This window comes from Rhinolophus sinicus, linkage group LG01 (genome assembly GCF_036562045.2).
Source record: "Rhinolophus sinicus isolate RSC01 linkage group LG01, ASM3656204v1, whole genome shotgun sequence".
In the NCBI taxonomy this organism is placed as follows: domain Eukaryota; kingdom Metazoa; phylum Chordata; class Mammalia; order Chiroptera; family Rhinolophidae; genus Rhinolophus; species Rhinolophus sinicus.
Genome location: NC_133751.1, coordinates 60,113,451 through 60,129,177, shown reverse-complemented (window position 1 = coordinate 60,129,177; position 15,727 = coordinate 60,113,451). Strand labels below are relative to the sequence as shown.

At 46.6% G+C, this 15,727-nt stretch overlaps 1 protein-coding gene and 1 long non-coding RNA gene across 23 annotated transcripts in view; both read left to right on the top strand.

The window, feature by feature from the left end:
• Nucleotides 1-15,727, top strand: part of KALRN (kalirin RhoGEF kinase) — a 617,732-nt gene that overhangs the window by 112,787 nt on the left and 489,218 nt on the right. The gene's annotated exons all lie outside the window — the stretch shown is intronic.
• On the top strand, nt 2,794-9,814 carry LOC141571158 (uncharacterized). The gene is made up of 3 exons (XR_012495866.1): nt 2,794-3,720; nt 6,442-6,673; nt 6,947-9,814. It is a non-coding gene; the product is annotated as an uncharacterized LOC141571158 (long non-coding RNA).

Here is a 15,727-nt window from a genome sequence, read left to right as displayed (position 1 = left end):
ATGGATATACCATAAGAAATGGAATTTAAAGAGACACAATACTTAGTTTTAAATTAAATGCAATTGCTTACAAGATTCAACTGAAAATGATCATTACTTTATCTGATGCCAGTTCTTCTCACAATAAGGTAATGCTTTCTCTGAAAATAGGCTCAGCTGGTGCCTATTTTGGGGGTTTATTACATCTGCCTGATTTGTGTGCTCAGGAATTAGACACCCAGAGCCTTTAATTGCTTGCTTCTTTTAATTACTCTGTGGAGGCCCTTTTGTTTGTGTCCATCTACTTCCAGCAACCTAAAATCTTTCGGGTTTTCTAAGATCCTAAGGCAGCTGAGTCTGGGGTGCTGCTAAGGAGTGTTTCCTCACACGGATGAGCACCCTTTTTCCAAGAGCTCCACCCAATTTAAACTATGGAGGCAGATCCGCAATAGCCAGGTAATACAGTTCCTTTCCCTCGGTGATCCCCAGGGTGGTCAGTGAAGTGGAAACCTACCTTCTAGAGAACATGGATCTCATCCAAGCACCTTTAAGCTTGGAGAGTTACCTCTCACCCCTGTTCCTCTCTCCTGGGGCTGATCTAGAAATCTGAGCTGCCATGAATGGAGAGATTATTCGACCAACAATGAAGCAATAGCTTCTTCAGTTTCCATTTGGTTGACACATATAGCTGAGCACCTGCTGTATACCAGCACTCAAAATCTATTCCTAGCCCTTGAGGGGCTTAGTTGACTCCTGACTGTGTAAAATGACCATGTGTACTTACACTTGGGACCTGACAAAAAACCTTACTGATGCTTGATCACTGGACTGCAACTCTTCCCCGTCTCTCTGTGTCCCCGCTGTGGCTGGACCCAGCTGAGTGCGGGGTGGTGAATCTCACCTGCCTGTCCCTGTATTGTACCCCCACTCCTGACCTCCATTGTGACTTGAGCTAATCTATGGTCCATTAACCAGGAGGAGTCCAAATTGGATGGTAGGTTTTGCCCAGTAACATCCCAACTGGGTACCTGCTAAAGTCCCGGTTGCCCTACCCAAGTTTTTAAGTATCTTGAGATGCTGCTTTGCTGTCCCAGGGTCTGCCATTGTGTTGGGGACAGAGTGGTACCGTTTTCAAGGGAGAGCTCATCTTTTTCACATAAGGCCATCCTCATGTTGGGATCTGAGGTTACCTAATGACAAAAGGTATATAGCAATGATGTGGCGTTAGGACCGTGGTATAATAGCCCCATAATTGTCATGTCTTATTTCGATCAGCAGAGAGTCTCCACAAGCCTTTGCTAACCCAGATGTTGTATAGCTTTCATCTCATCCACCCATTTTCTCTGTGTGTGCACAGATCGGCTAAAGAGTTTATTTTAGGATTTGGAACTTCTGTTCTTTTAAAATGGGCATTTAAAAAAGACACTTCTGTTTTGTTTGTTTAAAAAATTTTAAGTTAATCTTTGCAACATTTAAAAACCATTGTATGTAATAGAATAACAGACATTCAGAACCCAGAGATATTAGATATCATTAGTCCAATCTTCTCATGACTAAATAATATTGTGAGATTTCTCTCCCTGGAGATATTTTTAAATGTCTTTTACAATCACAGGAAGTCAGAGCTGGAAGAGAACTGAGAACTGTGTGAGGCCAGCAATCTCCTTCTGCAGATGAGGAACCTGAGACCCTGAGGCGACAAGTGATTGGATCACACAGACAGTGGTGTGATAAGATCCCCAGGTGCCCAGGTCCCCCAATCTGAGGGGTCTCTTCTAGTGTAAACGAGGCTCCTTCTCACTTCCAATTTTGCTCCATAATTATGACCCAAAGACAGCCAGGCATTTCTCATAGAATCCGTGAATGTGCTTGTCATGGAACATTAATCCATGCCAGGATTTAAGGTAGCATAGCAATAGCGAAAATGTACCTTGGGCAAGCGCCATGAATCCCAGTGAGAATGGGCTGGGAAAAGTAGCTCTGTTAATAAAACCTTTCCACATCAAAAGTGGGAGTCAGATTCACTATAGGGAGACCACGAAGCAAGTTACACACAGAGGGAGTTTAATTTGAGTTCAAACAGATCACCCGTTTGCCTCTGCCTTCCGAAATAAAGGGGGTGGAAGTTATAGCTTTCAAATTAAATTGATTGCTAAAAATGGGAAAACAGTCTGGAGGAGAGTCGTTTTCCTTGAGGACTGCTGTGCTGTGTACCATCTATTTCTAAGGAAGCTTGGAAGCCCAATCCAACAGAGCTGGAAGTGGAAACGTGCTTTTTCTTCCCTGTGCCTTAGCTGCATCCAGGAAACTCCACACCGGCCCCTTTGCTCTGCCTGTGTCCCTGCCCCCGGCCCGAGGCCTGTTACTCCAGGCTGGTCCACAGCCAGGCAAGGGTGGCTGTGGCTGTGGCTGTGGCTGTGGGGCTGGTGGGAGCTTCCTGTGACGGTGTACTGAGTTTTCTTAAGGAGAAGGGAAACCAAAGGAGTCAGCTGTCCTCCTGCTCTTTGGAGCTCCCGTGCTTCTGCTCATACCTCTCCAGGAAGGCCCAAGTCAAGAAAAGAGGCTCCAAGATGTACCTTGTGGACTTCAGAAATTATTCTTCCCACCGTACTCTGGGCTTGCTCCTGCCCCCTCTGTGTCACCTGCACCCCTCCATCTGCTCCTTAAGGTCCCAGGCAGGGGAGTTTATTGGTGAATGAGGAGGATGGAGAAAGTGCTGTGTTTCATCCCTGGGCTGTGTCTGGTGACAGGAAGGACCGGGATGGGGCCTTAGAGGAGAGACAGCCTTCCCTTCCCAGGAAGCTCCCAGTCTAATGGAGAGATGATAAGCCCCTGCCTGATGGCCGCCAGGGCAAAGCGGTGCCTGAGCTGGGGGTCACCGTGTTACCTCCTGGACGCCAGCATCATTCCTGTGGAAGTGTGGCAATGGGAAGCTGCCGGAGCTGAGCTAAGATGGTGATTCTGTCCTCTCTGGACAGGCCATTATCCGTAAGAGGCATTCCTGTGTTGATTTGCAAAGCACTCCAGAGCTCCCCCGTGGGGTTTTTTGTCCGACAGGGATCTCCATTCCTGGAATTCACTGAAAGCTCTCCCTGACATGCCCTCTGCAACTCATCACGGTAATAGGAAGGGAGGGCTGCAGGCCCAGCCATGTCGGCATGGCTGTATTGATTGCAATGTCTGATGGAAGGTTACAGCAATGGATGGGGAGTCACTGATAGTGGAGGAATAAGGCTGTGGCCCCGAAGCCTGCCTTTTTAACTGGGCTCCCAGCCAGCACTTCCTTGCCAGCTCCCTCCCCCTACCCCCGTCCATCATGCACACCCAACTAGATCTGGCTTCCCTGAACACCACTTAGTCAAAGTCCCAATTGCTTAGAAACCCTTAATGGGCCCTTTTGGCCTGGACTCAGGCCCTACAGGACCAGGTTCACATCTACAAACAGTTGCCTTTTTCAGCCTTACCTCTGATCAAACCTACCCTCTGCAGCAAAGCCCATTGTCTGGTCAGGTGAAGTCCGCTCAGAGTGCCCCGAAGATTGCAGGCTTACTTGAACCTCCGTGCCTTTGCCCAGGCTGTCCCTGTGCCTTCTGCTCTGCCACCGGCTCACATCCAGTCCCTCCTCTGGACCTGGCTCTGTCGTCATCTCTGCTCATGCAGCTATGCACTGGCCCATTGCTCTAACACGTACCAAGTCCCCGGAGGCCAGGAACTCCTGTAACCTCCAGTGCAAGGCTGAAGGTGAGATGGGCACACGCTGCTTCTTGGGTGAATGGGGAGAGATGGATACTGGGCAACTTCATGTTGTTACTTTTTAACTTGGTATTCATGCACCCACTTTCAAGTGAGGTCTGGAGATGTGTAATGGCGTGGGAGAGATGGAGGCAGATGCCTTCGCAAGGTTTCCATCAAGGCAGTAGTCAAGAGCAGGATTGAAATGGAGCGGGTGCTAGAGGCAAAAAGCAAAAACGAAGAAAACAAGCAATTGGATCTAACCCGCCTTGGAGCTGGCAGGTGGGTGTATGGGCTGAATAAGTGTCCTCTGAAAGCTCATGTCTACCTGGAACCTCAGAATGTGACCTTATTTGGAAACAGTTTCTTTGTAGATATAATAAGGTAAGATGAGGTCATGCTGGATTACGATAGACCCTAAATCCAGTGAGTGGTGTCCTTATGAGAAGAGCAGAGGACACAGAGAGAGGAAGCAGAGAAGAGGAACGTAGCTACAAGCCCAGGAATGCCACGGATTGACCACCAGAAGCTGGGAAGATGCAGGAAGCATTCTTCCCCAGAGCGTTTAGGGGCTGACACCTTGCGTTTGGACTTCTGGCCTGAACTGTGAGAGTAAATTTCTATTGTTTTAAGCCATCCAGTTTGTTGTGGTTTGTTGTGGTAGTCTAGGAAACGAATACAATGCGGTTCAATGTGTATTGAGGGCACATGTATCAGAAATTCAGGGGATCTAATGCTTGGGTGACACTATATCTCTCTGTGTTTTCAGCACTGTGGTTCTAATTGTGGTAAGAAGATTGCACTTGTGATTCATGGTGCAATTTTGCCAAGAACTACCCAGGAGCAAATTGACTCTTGGAAGCTCCTGGTCACCTGGATGGAGGTGGCCGGCTGATGAAGTACTTGGGGCATGGTGGGAAGTTGTGCATAGAGCCATCCGACACCAGGCAGGATCTCTTGGTTGCTCCCATTTCTATGCAGAATAAATCTGGTTAAAGTGATAATCAGAAGAGGTGTGTGCTTGGGAAGAGGGCAAAGAGGGGGGTGATGGGGAGTGTGCCACGGTGATTTTGTGAAAAGTGGATGGGATGTGGGTTTGCTTTGACACAAGTGAACAAGGAGAGCAGAGACAGTGCTGAACTCCCCAAGCTGGCTTTTGCAGTGAGTGTTATGTCAGAGAACTGCCTTCTTTTTCTGGGCCACCAGGCTGTTTTGGCTATTTGTCCCCCCCACAGGGATCCCAGAAAGCAGAGACTGGGCCAAGAGACAGCTCTGCCCTTGGAGGGTGTTTTTCCTCCTTCTTATTGTTAGCGGTGGTGAGGGGCATGGTCACTGTTCTGTTGGGGCAAGTCTGTCCCCCTCTCCTGGCCTTGGTCTTCTGCCTTTTACAGGAGGCATAGGAGGTTGATGAGAGCCTCGAGGAAGAACCCTTTGTGAACCTTAAGTTGTATTTGAGAGTCCTCCCAGGACCGGACAGGAAGTTAGGTGTAGTCCTCACCCTTTGGTGTTCTGGGGTGGCTCGTAGACTGTGTGAAAAGTAGTGCAAGTTTCAGTTTGGGATGATGGAAAGTTCTGGAAATGGATGGTTGTGATGGCAGCACGACAATGGGAATGTACACTTAAGAACGGTTAAAATGCTAAATGTTATGTATATTTTACCACAATAAAAAAAATTATAAGCACCTTTCCTCAAGAAACAGTAATGTAAATATCGGACAACGCTGATATTCAGGTAAACTTGACCCTCTGGATGTAACAGGGCGATTGCGGTGAATGCTGATATTTGCAGTCATTGGGAGGAAGTAGCCCCATTTACTAGGACTCAACTGTCACAATATGTTATTGTTCTTGCTTTAGGATGGCTCTAGAAGTTACCGCGGGAGGGGGTGAATTAGATAACAATAACTGGAATTGAAATGAAGTGTACACTATACTTAATAACCTGTGATCTGAGGTCGCCTTGCCAGCTCTGCCGTGGCCTCAAGGTGATGTTCCCCCCTCAGCACTACTCTTTCTTTCTTCCTTCCCTTTGGTTCCCAATTTACTCTTTATCCCAGGGGTTTGGGACAGAAACAGATTTGCATCTATAGCACAGAAACATGCAAGTCTCATGTGGCCTCCTGCACTTCAAAAATATCCCGCACTATCACAGGCTCTGGTCCTGTGGCCCAGACTTGGCTCCCCAGAATGAGAACTATTTGCACACCTCTCACTGCATTTCATTGTCCAGGCCTGTGGGCGTCTCCGTCAAAGCCTTGCAGCTTCACCTCCCAATTATATCCTTTCTTTAGCTCCAAACTGCTTCTGAAGATCAGAACCATAGGCATAAATGCTTCCCGACGGCCTCTCCATTTCTGAAGAATCCCCACAGGCTGAAGGCCCAGAAAAGAACTTCGAAAGGGACTGAAAGATGGACATCTTTGGGATTGAGAAATTGTTTCATTTTAGCACAAAATGAACTGTTTAAGGTTTTGTGTTCAAATATTGGAACCTGTATTGTGCCTCCTCTAAATCATCTCTGAAAATGATGCAGGACACTGTTTAACGTAGAACTGCCCGGGGTGCCCGGCAATTTTGAGTCTTGTCCAGAGCCAGGCGCAGCTCTCAGCTGTAATGGCTACATGCACTTCTGCCTTCAGGGCAGGCCGCCCATTACCGAGAGGGAGTTGGGGGTGGGGAAACATCAGCGCCTGCCTTGTGGGCTTCTCCTTGTTGAATTTTGCTCCACAGGTTGGAGGATAAGTTCCAGTCCTCCTCACTAGGCCTTAGAAGTCTGGGTGTAGTGGACGCTCGCTGGAACCTGAGGAGATCATAAAACAAGGAGCTCACTGCCTTGTGTGGTCAGGAGAGGCAGGAGTAAGAGCCAGCGTGGGTGTAGGAGTCGGAAGGAAGTTGGAACCCAGCTCCTGTGGCCTTCGCTTTGAGACTGACAAAGAAAAAAGCAGTGTCTCCTTGCTAAAAGGTAAGAGTTTAAATTGATCTAAACTCTGAATAGTATAGTCTATTTGTCCGATGAGTGGCAGAGTTCCATAATGTATGTAAATTGTATTTGAATTGTTGTGAATCCATGCTCTGACGTAAAATCCAACACCCAGCCTTACTCCTGAGGTGGGGTCTTCAGAGCTGGGATCCTGCTTAGTGTCCTCTGAAGGGGCTGGTATCAGACTTATATACAGTGGAGAAGAATCTCTAGAAACAGAGGCACTAACTACACTTTTGTCCTTTTTCTCCTTAGCAAAATGGAAGCTCCTTTTTGCACATGAAGCCCTTCCTCACTGCAGGTTATTCCAAAGGAGAAGAAGCAGTGTGACTTCCAAATACCATCAAAGGAAATAAGTGTGTCTAAAGGAGCCGAGGACGACCGAGTGCGTGTTCACGCGTGGAACGTGTTTGCTGCACTAAACAGTTCTTCATGAGTGAGCGAAGGTGCGTGATGGAGATAACACCCGTCCCTCCTTCAGGCACTCCAGTCCCCTCATTCCTGCTGCTGCTGTGTCTGAAAGCCCCGCATCCTCATCCGGACCACACAGGAAACAAATCAAACTACCACGGTCTCTTTAGCTGTATTCAAAACACATCATGGAGAAGATGACATTTGAGGATGAGAAGGGTCAAAAAAAAAAAAAACACTGTGTCTTCCTGGCACGCTGGTGGGAGGGCCTAAATGTGGGCATTGCCAGGTTTCCTGTGCACACCGGCCCCAGGGCCAGAAGGCAGTCCTGGCAAACCCCTTTAGGGTGAGGACACAATTGGGCAATGGAAGCATCCATGAAGAGTGAGCGTGTTCCGCAGGACTTGTTGATGGATGGTCGACCACTCACCCAGCGGGAAGGAGCCGTGGACTGCATGATAATGACTCCTGAATCAGCTGTGTGTGCTAGAGCATTCAAAGTAGAAGGGAACCACCACGTATGGAGTACAGGACGTCTTATAGAAAAGAGGTGGTAAAAGATTTGTTTTGACAAGTCACCTTGCGAGGGATGTGAAAGCAATTTGGAGAAAACGTCCTCATCTAATGCTGCATTAGGGTGTGCGTCCTGTAGCCTAAATCTGTTGGTGACATTAAATACACTTTTTATTGTTCTTTATAGATGTTTATAAATTGGATGCACTCCAGAAAAACAGAAGAGCAAGATAGGTTCTAAAACACCTAATAGGTTCTAGAATCTGAGCTGCATAAGAAGTAAAAAGAAACAATATAAAGGGAGATGAAATGTATAAATATCACAACAGGACACTGAACTATTTTAGGACCTTTACTCAGGCATTGGAAAAAAATTGGGTAAGTCTATAAAAGACACTGAGAGGCAGTGGAAAAAACCTAGATAATGTAGCGTGTGATGTCCTTTTGGGAGTTTAAAACAAAGTAAAAAAATTATTCAAGAAAGTAACACTGAGGACCTCAAAGGAGTGTAAAGTGTAGTTTCACTGCTTGGCAAGATAACCCAGTTCTGGGAGCCCTTATCGAGTTCTGGATCTATTTTGAGAAGACCCCCAAGTCACTTTGAGAAAGTTTTGGCCGAAGAGAGCACACCGATGACTGTCCTGATGAGCGCGCCCCTTTCCAGTCGGAAGTGACCATCCCTGGGCTGGGTGGCCCTGGACCATGGACCTCCTGTTTTCCACCTCCAGGCTCTCTCAGGGCCCACTTCCAGGCTCTGTGCTCCTCTACCAGAGCTTCCCAGTCCATAGGCTTGTTCCTGGGCCACCGGATTCATTTTTAATGCCTGAGGATTTCCTTCCATCTCTCCACGACCAAGCCTTGGCCGAGCCACTGCTTCTGTGAACTCAATTGCAACCTGTGCTCCTGCGGGGGATGGTCATAGCTTCATAGCTGACACATAATCCACCTTGAACTCAATCCCCTCTGTGGTCATTCTGAGGAGCAGGAAGCACTGTCTTTGGGATTCACTGTAGAGCTCACGTATGTAAATGTACGGTCAGTTGCTATAGCTATTGCCACATCCAGACTGGACAGTGACTGTGGCTGAGCGTCCCTTACCTCTGTTTCAAATAAATGCAGCTGACATTTGAAATCACAGTGCACTTCCCCCAACTTGTCCAGAGGAAAGGAAACTGGACCACTTCATCAAGAAATGGAGAAGAAACACATGGTTGGCCATTGCTGCATGAATCTTGGCTCCCAAGCTCAAAGGTGGCAGTACAAATGCAGATGGCACTGCTGCTACATTTGCCTGGCATGCCTATAGAGTGTGCAGCATATTTCAGCCTTCAGTGTTGGAAAGGTATTTCTAAATATAGACTCAGAATATCCTCAGAGATTCTATCCTGCACATGCAGCCTGCAGCATGAGGAAAGGACCCTTTCTTCTGTGTCTCTTGCTTCCAAATCTTCCATCTCCTGGAGTCTAGAGAAACATGTGGGTCTACATCTTGAAATATGTGCCTTGAAAAGAATTACTAACCTGTAGAAAACTTCTCTTACTTTGAATAAATTCTCAGGGACAGAAGCCTATGGAAATATCAAAATAAAGCATCAGAAGAAGCAGTGACATTAAAGGTCATTAACTAAGGGGATAACCTGACAAATAAAGTTCTGTGTGCCCAAAACTGTCTCTCATTCGTTTGGACTTTTATTTTTCGTCCGTTTCCTCTCATATGTCTCTTCTAAAATTAAGTGCTCTTTCACGATCTACGGAACATTGTGAAAAATGCCAAGTCCCGAAATTAGGATGGCTCTTCTTCTTTGAGTAAGAAACAAGCAGCAGCATGGCGTAGCAGCAGCAGCTTGGGTTCCAGTCTCTGTTTTTTGCTACCCCTCAGTCACTTTGGCCTTGTGCTGGCCCCTCTCTTGGCCTCTCTTTTTATATTTGTAAAATAAGGGGGGCTTCTCTGGAATACCCTTCTGGCTCTCAAATCCATCAACTCGGTTCTGCTGATGGTTTCTTGTCTTTGGAAGTTTCTAGATGTCTCATAAACTGTTAAGAGAGCCAGAGTTCAGGACGATTGGAAACCTGTGACTCTATGTGCAACAGTGTTCAAAACTTTCCAATGCAAATATTGGCAATTCATTTGTCATCATTGCCTGAATATATTGTACTTTAAAAATACTGTATTCTAATTGGATTGTTTGGCTTTGTGTGTGTGCGCCTGTGTGTGTAGTTGTATGAGTTTTGCTTTTTTAAAAATAAATTTTGGATATTAACCTCTTTTCAGATGTATCATGGGCAAATATCCTCTCCCATTTAGTAGGATGTCTTTTCGTTTTGTTGATGGAACCTTTAGAAAAGCAAACTTGTGACGGAAAATAAATAATTGTTACTGCTTGTGTCAGACCCTTCAGCACCCCTCAGTCTTTGCCGAGAGGGGTGGTTCTCACCCCTGGTCTTGCATAAGCATCACTTGGAATGCTTTAGACACACCGGTGCCTGCCCCGCCACCTCCGAAGTTCTGATATAGTTGGTCTGAGGCGGGTCTGGGTACCAGTATTTTTAAGAGCCAAGTTAAGAACCAGTCGTCTGCAAAATAAATGTAATTCCCAAGGCTGGCATATAAAGCCCTCCCACACATGGCTTGAACCTACTTGTCCTCCATGCTGACTACCTGTGGTCCCTTCCAATGTGCCACCATGTTTCCTGTGTATCGTTTCTTACTTCCACACCTTTGCATCTACTGTTATGGCCGGGGTTGCCACCATCCCAAAGGCTAGTCTTTTTTCACCCCCTTCCTGCAGTGCAGGTTTCTTTATTGGCATAGTTCCTATAATTCTTTGCAATGGCCTGCTTTGCAGTCATCTTCCTGTATCGTAAATATTTTATCCATTATTGTATGCATTTATGTTAATAAATCTGATCATATCTCTCTCATGCTTAAACCCCCCTGTGCTTTCTCCTTGTACTAGGAATGACGTCCATGCCTCCTACCTTGGCCTAGGAGGCTCTGCATCATCCAAACCTGCCTCTTTCTCAGGTCCCTTCTTTTAGCATTTCTCACGTATTCACTTTATTCCAGCCTTACCAGTGTTCTGTTCCTAAAGTAGGTCAGGCTTGTTCTCAGCTCAGGGCCTTGGCACACGTTGTTCCCTCCACCTGGGGCATCTTCCCTCATCCTCTCCTTTGCCTGTTTCCCAATTTTCAGGCCTGAGGTCTAATGTCATTTATTTAAAGCAGCCTCTCCTAAGCAGCCTAGCCAAAGTAGCACCCCCCCCACCCTGCCCCGTCATGCTGTGTCCTACTGCTTTTGTGTTCTGTTAGGATTTATACTCTCTGAAATGATTATTTTGTACACATGATTATTGAATGCCTCCCGTTACTGGTATGTAAGTTCATGAAGACAGGCACTTTCTCTGTCTAGTGAGATCTCAGTAGATATTGAGTGGGTGAGTGTTGTCTCCCCTATAAGATGATGGTATGCCTAGCATAGTGACGGAAAGAAGGTGTCAGTGAGGATTTGAGCAATGAATCATTGTATGTCACAGACGTTTCTCCTTAACAAACAATATGACCGAAGATCTGTAACACCAATAAAAATCAGGCCAACATACATTTGCATTCTTAATTTCTAGTTTTATAAAAAAGACCAGGGGACGCAAATATATTTTTCTTTTTATAAGAAAGTTAGATTCTGTCTCTCCATAACTTCAAAATCTTTATTTCTAGGACGTATACCAGTGGGCGCTTCCTCTTTCCAGGGACCCATTCAGCAAATAACAAAAGGAAAGAGATTCTTCTGGGAATCAGTTTTGCCTGGAAGCCCCAAATTTAAACTGAGGCCACCGCTCTGAGCTCATATGAGAGGAAAACAGATGTTTTTTGGAACATTAAATTTGGAGGCTTTCCAAATAGGTGACTGGACCGGTGAGGGTGGAAGGTGGGCAGGGACGAGAGAGGGGCTGCAGGGCTCTGCATTGAGTCTGGGCCGGAACTCCCTTAGCTCATTCCCTCGGTTTCCCCCGACCAATGGGCCCTTGTGAAATCGATGAGGAGGAGACTGGTCACTGATGGGGATGGTGACAGATAGAATTTCTTCTCCTCAGCTTGGCTATTGCCTGGGGCTAGAGAACAACAGGGAAGGTTGTCAGAAACTGGACTCCCTAGAGAACACGGGCTTTGTCAGGTATAACCTGAGGAGAAATGGGTAACAAGTCTTCCCATCTATAAAATAAAGGCGTTGAATTAGCTGGTCTTTAGCGACTCCTCTGTGTCCAGCTTGCTCAGTCTGTAAGAATTTGTAAGCATTTTGTTAGGGAAATGATCAACATCTAAACTGTAGACAAAAGCATTTTGTCTTCAGTTAGCTTTTTCATTACGTGATTCTTTGAACATACATGCCAGGCCCCCTCTGTGTAAAATTCCATGACACTCTTTAGTCTGTGAGACATGATCGAGCAGGTTGAGGCAGTAAAGTACCATGGCAGCCAGGTCGGAGCGGGATGCTGTAGAGCTGTGTGGTCTCATGCAGTGGCCACTAGCCACATGTGGCTATTAAAGTTAAAATAATTCAGCTTCTCAGTCACATTAGCTACATTTCAAGTGATGGGTAGCCACATATGGCTCGTGGGGGGAATGTACTGGACAGAGCAGATATGTGCATTTCCATCATCACAGAAAGTTCTATTGGACAATGCTCAGAGGGCACCCCTGCTAAGGATGAGAGACGTCTAGTTAGAGAGCTGCTAAGTCCCCATTTGTCTCTAAGGCTGAGTGATTCTGCAGCTTTGTGTTGGGAAGATCACATTCCTGCTCTTCTTTTGCTGAAAGTCTTTTGCTTCCCAGAGGTTCTGAGGCTGATGGTGAAAGACAAAACCAGTGCAAGGAGTTCCTGTCTGCCTGAGGACATTGTCATTCGCCTCAAGAACTGCAGCAGCATTAAGAGATGATGAGATGATACTGGAAAGCCCTTAGAAAACTTGAAGAGTTACATGAGTGTAAGGCATGATAAAGTGAATGCATTAGATACAAAGGCAACTTGTCCTGGCTCCTCTTTGATTCCAGGCCAAAGTGAAGTTGGATTTGAAGCAGTGGGGTTTGGTTGCCATTGGTAACTGATTCTCTACCTTGTCCAAGCTCTGGGAACCTGGGTTTGAGAGAATGTGGGAGAGTTCAGGGAAGAGCGTGGAAAGCAGGCTTCTGGCTAGGGAAAACTGTTCGCCTAGGCTTTCAGGGAGCCCCCAACGTGGCGGTGAGAGTCATGAAGATGGCCTGGATCAGGGACTCAGGCAGATGTGAAAACTAGGGCAAGCTCCATAGGGAAAGGCTTTGTGGTGCAATCTTCTTTCCCAGGTGCAGCGTGAGATCATAGAACAGGTGACTCTGTCTACCCTCTCTGTATGTCTCCTGGTCTGGCTTTCCTTCTACTTCCTCTCATGTTTTTTCGTCATGGTCTTAACTCTTGTTGTGACAACACGGTCTGTTAAGTATTGTAGAAAAGGCACCACTTTTGGTGAATGTGGTAACTACGAGTAGGTTCTCATGCCTTCTGTTTTGGGTTAGATCTCAGGAGGCCTCTGATGGAAGAGAACTCTGGGAATGGTTTGGAAGGCAACCGCATCCGCCGCCATTGTCAACACTACGTCCAAACATGACACTGTGCTTGGAGCTGTAGGAAACCAGAGACTGAGGCACAAACGCTATCCTGGGTGGACAAACACCCAAGCGCAGGCAGGCATATTTAGACTACATGCTGAGAGAGTACAGCTCCGTTGACTCTTGGGTAGAAAGTCGTGGACTTTGAGCTACATGGACCTTGATTCAAATCCTGTTTATTGACTGTGTTATCTTTGGGCTCTATTAGCCTCAGTTTATTTATATGTAAAATGGAAACACTAATGCCTTACAGGGGATGTTGTAGGCATGAATGATGAATATGTGTGTAAAGACCAAGCAGAGGGCTTGGCACATTGAGTCACTTACATTATTTCCATTCTTTTCATGAGGGGTCAATGCTGTGACTTACATGGGAGACATGGAGTAACTATGGGGAGTCCACGCTTGGAGACTGGGAACCACTCCACTTTGTATGTGAGTTCTCTGGGCTGTTAGAATGAGATGGTAGGGATAGGGGTGGCTTTGGCTTATGGGGTCAGGGGGGCCCTCCATGTAGGATAAGAGCCCACAAATATGAAGGAGCCTACTTCTCTTCAACTCTGAGCCAGTGGTTGACACTTTAGCAGCTGTAGTTTCTCCCCAGCTGTGGCTCTAGTTGGACAGGGGTTCATACCCGTGTGGTAGATTACCAGGGATTGATGAAAGGGCAGTCTGCACTTTTAGGGGGAGGGGCGGAGGGTCCCTGTGGCTCCCTGGTGCCTCCGGTGAAATGCTGCTCTAGTCAGTGGTATCGATTGATCTCTGATGGAGATTTAGTTCTGTCAGTTTGGTTTCCCATTTTACTATAGAATATGAGTATGTATCCGTGTGTGTGTGAGAGAGAGAGAGACAGGGAAGGAGTATGATCAACAGTGGACTGACTTTCTTGTCAAAAGGGGAGCAGGCAGGGGAAGAGGTGGGGGCTGATTTTCTGTGGGACTCTCAGTAGACTTGGATGTGTGTGTGTGTGTGTGTGTGTGGGGGGTGATGCCTTGCGGGAGTAGAACTAAGGAAATTAGGAGTAGAGAGTGTTTCCCACTCAAGAAACTGGAGAAGGAAGTGAGAATAGTCTTAACATGGGACCAATGTTCCGAGAACAAGAGGGAAAGCCCATCATTGGTTATGAAGTTAAGTCTGAGACGAGGGTTGGCTTGGTTAAAACTCAACCAAGGGTGTTCAGCGTTCCTTTCTCAGAAAATATCTTTACAAAGCCTTGGTTAGCTGCCTGATTGCTGTGTAGATGTAGTTGGGATATGCAGTAAAACACAAAAACAAATGACACAGAGAGCATCCCGCCCATCACTCTGGCCCCTTACCAGCTACCTCAAGCTTCAGGATCTGCCTCGATCCCAAGGAATGTTTCCCTCCTCCCTGGCATCTCACAGGCTGTTCTCTGAAGGAACCTCTTTTCTCTGAGTGTGATGGGGGCTGTCGAACCACTGGGAAGGAATTTTACATTTTGGGAACACTCATTGTGTGCCAGGACAATGCCACGCACTTTGTTATGTCATTTTACTTTTCATAACATCCCGTGATCTATGCATGTAAAAATCCTGGTGTTGCATATTAAGAAACAGACTCAGGGACAGGAAGAGTCTTGCTCAGAGTGAGTAAGTCAGTGCTGGGATTAGAGTTCCAGCTCTGAGTTTAGCACCAGATCATAGAGAGCACCTAAACGTCAGGTTAAGGAGTTTGGAATTCTTTTAGAAAACAACAGGGATTTGCTGACTATGACCAACCGCCTGGTACATGAGAGGAGACATTTTCCTCTTGAGCACACACAGAGAAGCTGTACATTGGTTAAAGCAGTCTCTCAACTCCCGTTGGTATGAACCCTGGTGAAACCCTTGAGCGTGGCTCTTCTTTACGCAGTCGAAACTGTATGTGCTGCCTGGCTCCAGTCTTGGGGTTTCTCAGAGCCTGGAGAGCCTCTCAGGCCGTGAGCAATATCAGTTGCCTCGTCTGAAATATCCTTTACAATCTTCCTCAGTTCCCACATCCTTTATGCCAGCCCTGCTCTTAAAAGTGGTGGATTTGTGCACTGGAGTGGATTTGTCCTCTGTAAGGTGATTTGGGGAACTGGACCCCCAACCACTTTTCTCTGTGTTGCCTGTTTATTCACACTTCTGCCCACTGGGTGCACATGCTGTGATGCCCGGCTCACCTATGCACCACACATTGCACTTTGTGTTGCTGTTGTTCTGGGAGTTGGGTTATGGATGTCTGTGATACCGTGAGTTCACTGAGGGGAGAGTCCTCAGCTTACATGCTTACAAATCCCCTATGCTTGCCAGGGTAGTGCTGGGCTGGTAGGATACACTGTGTACACAAACAGTGATACCTCGGTTTTCAAACGTCTCTCGACAAACATTTCGGTTTACGAATGCCGTAAATTTTATGAATCTATGGTATCATTAGATAGTAAAATTCATGCTAAATTTGCAGTTTTAGGGGTTGTTTTAAAGGTCTGGA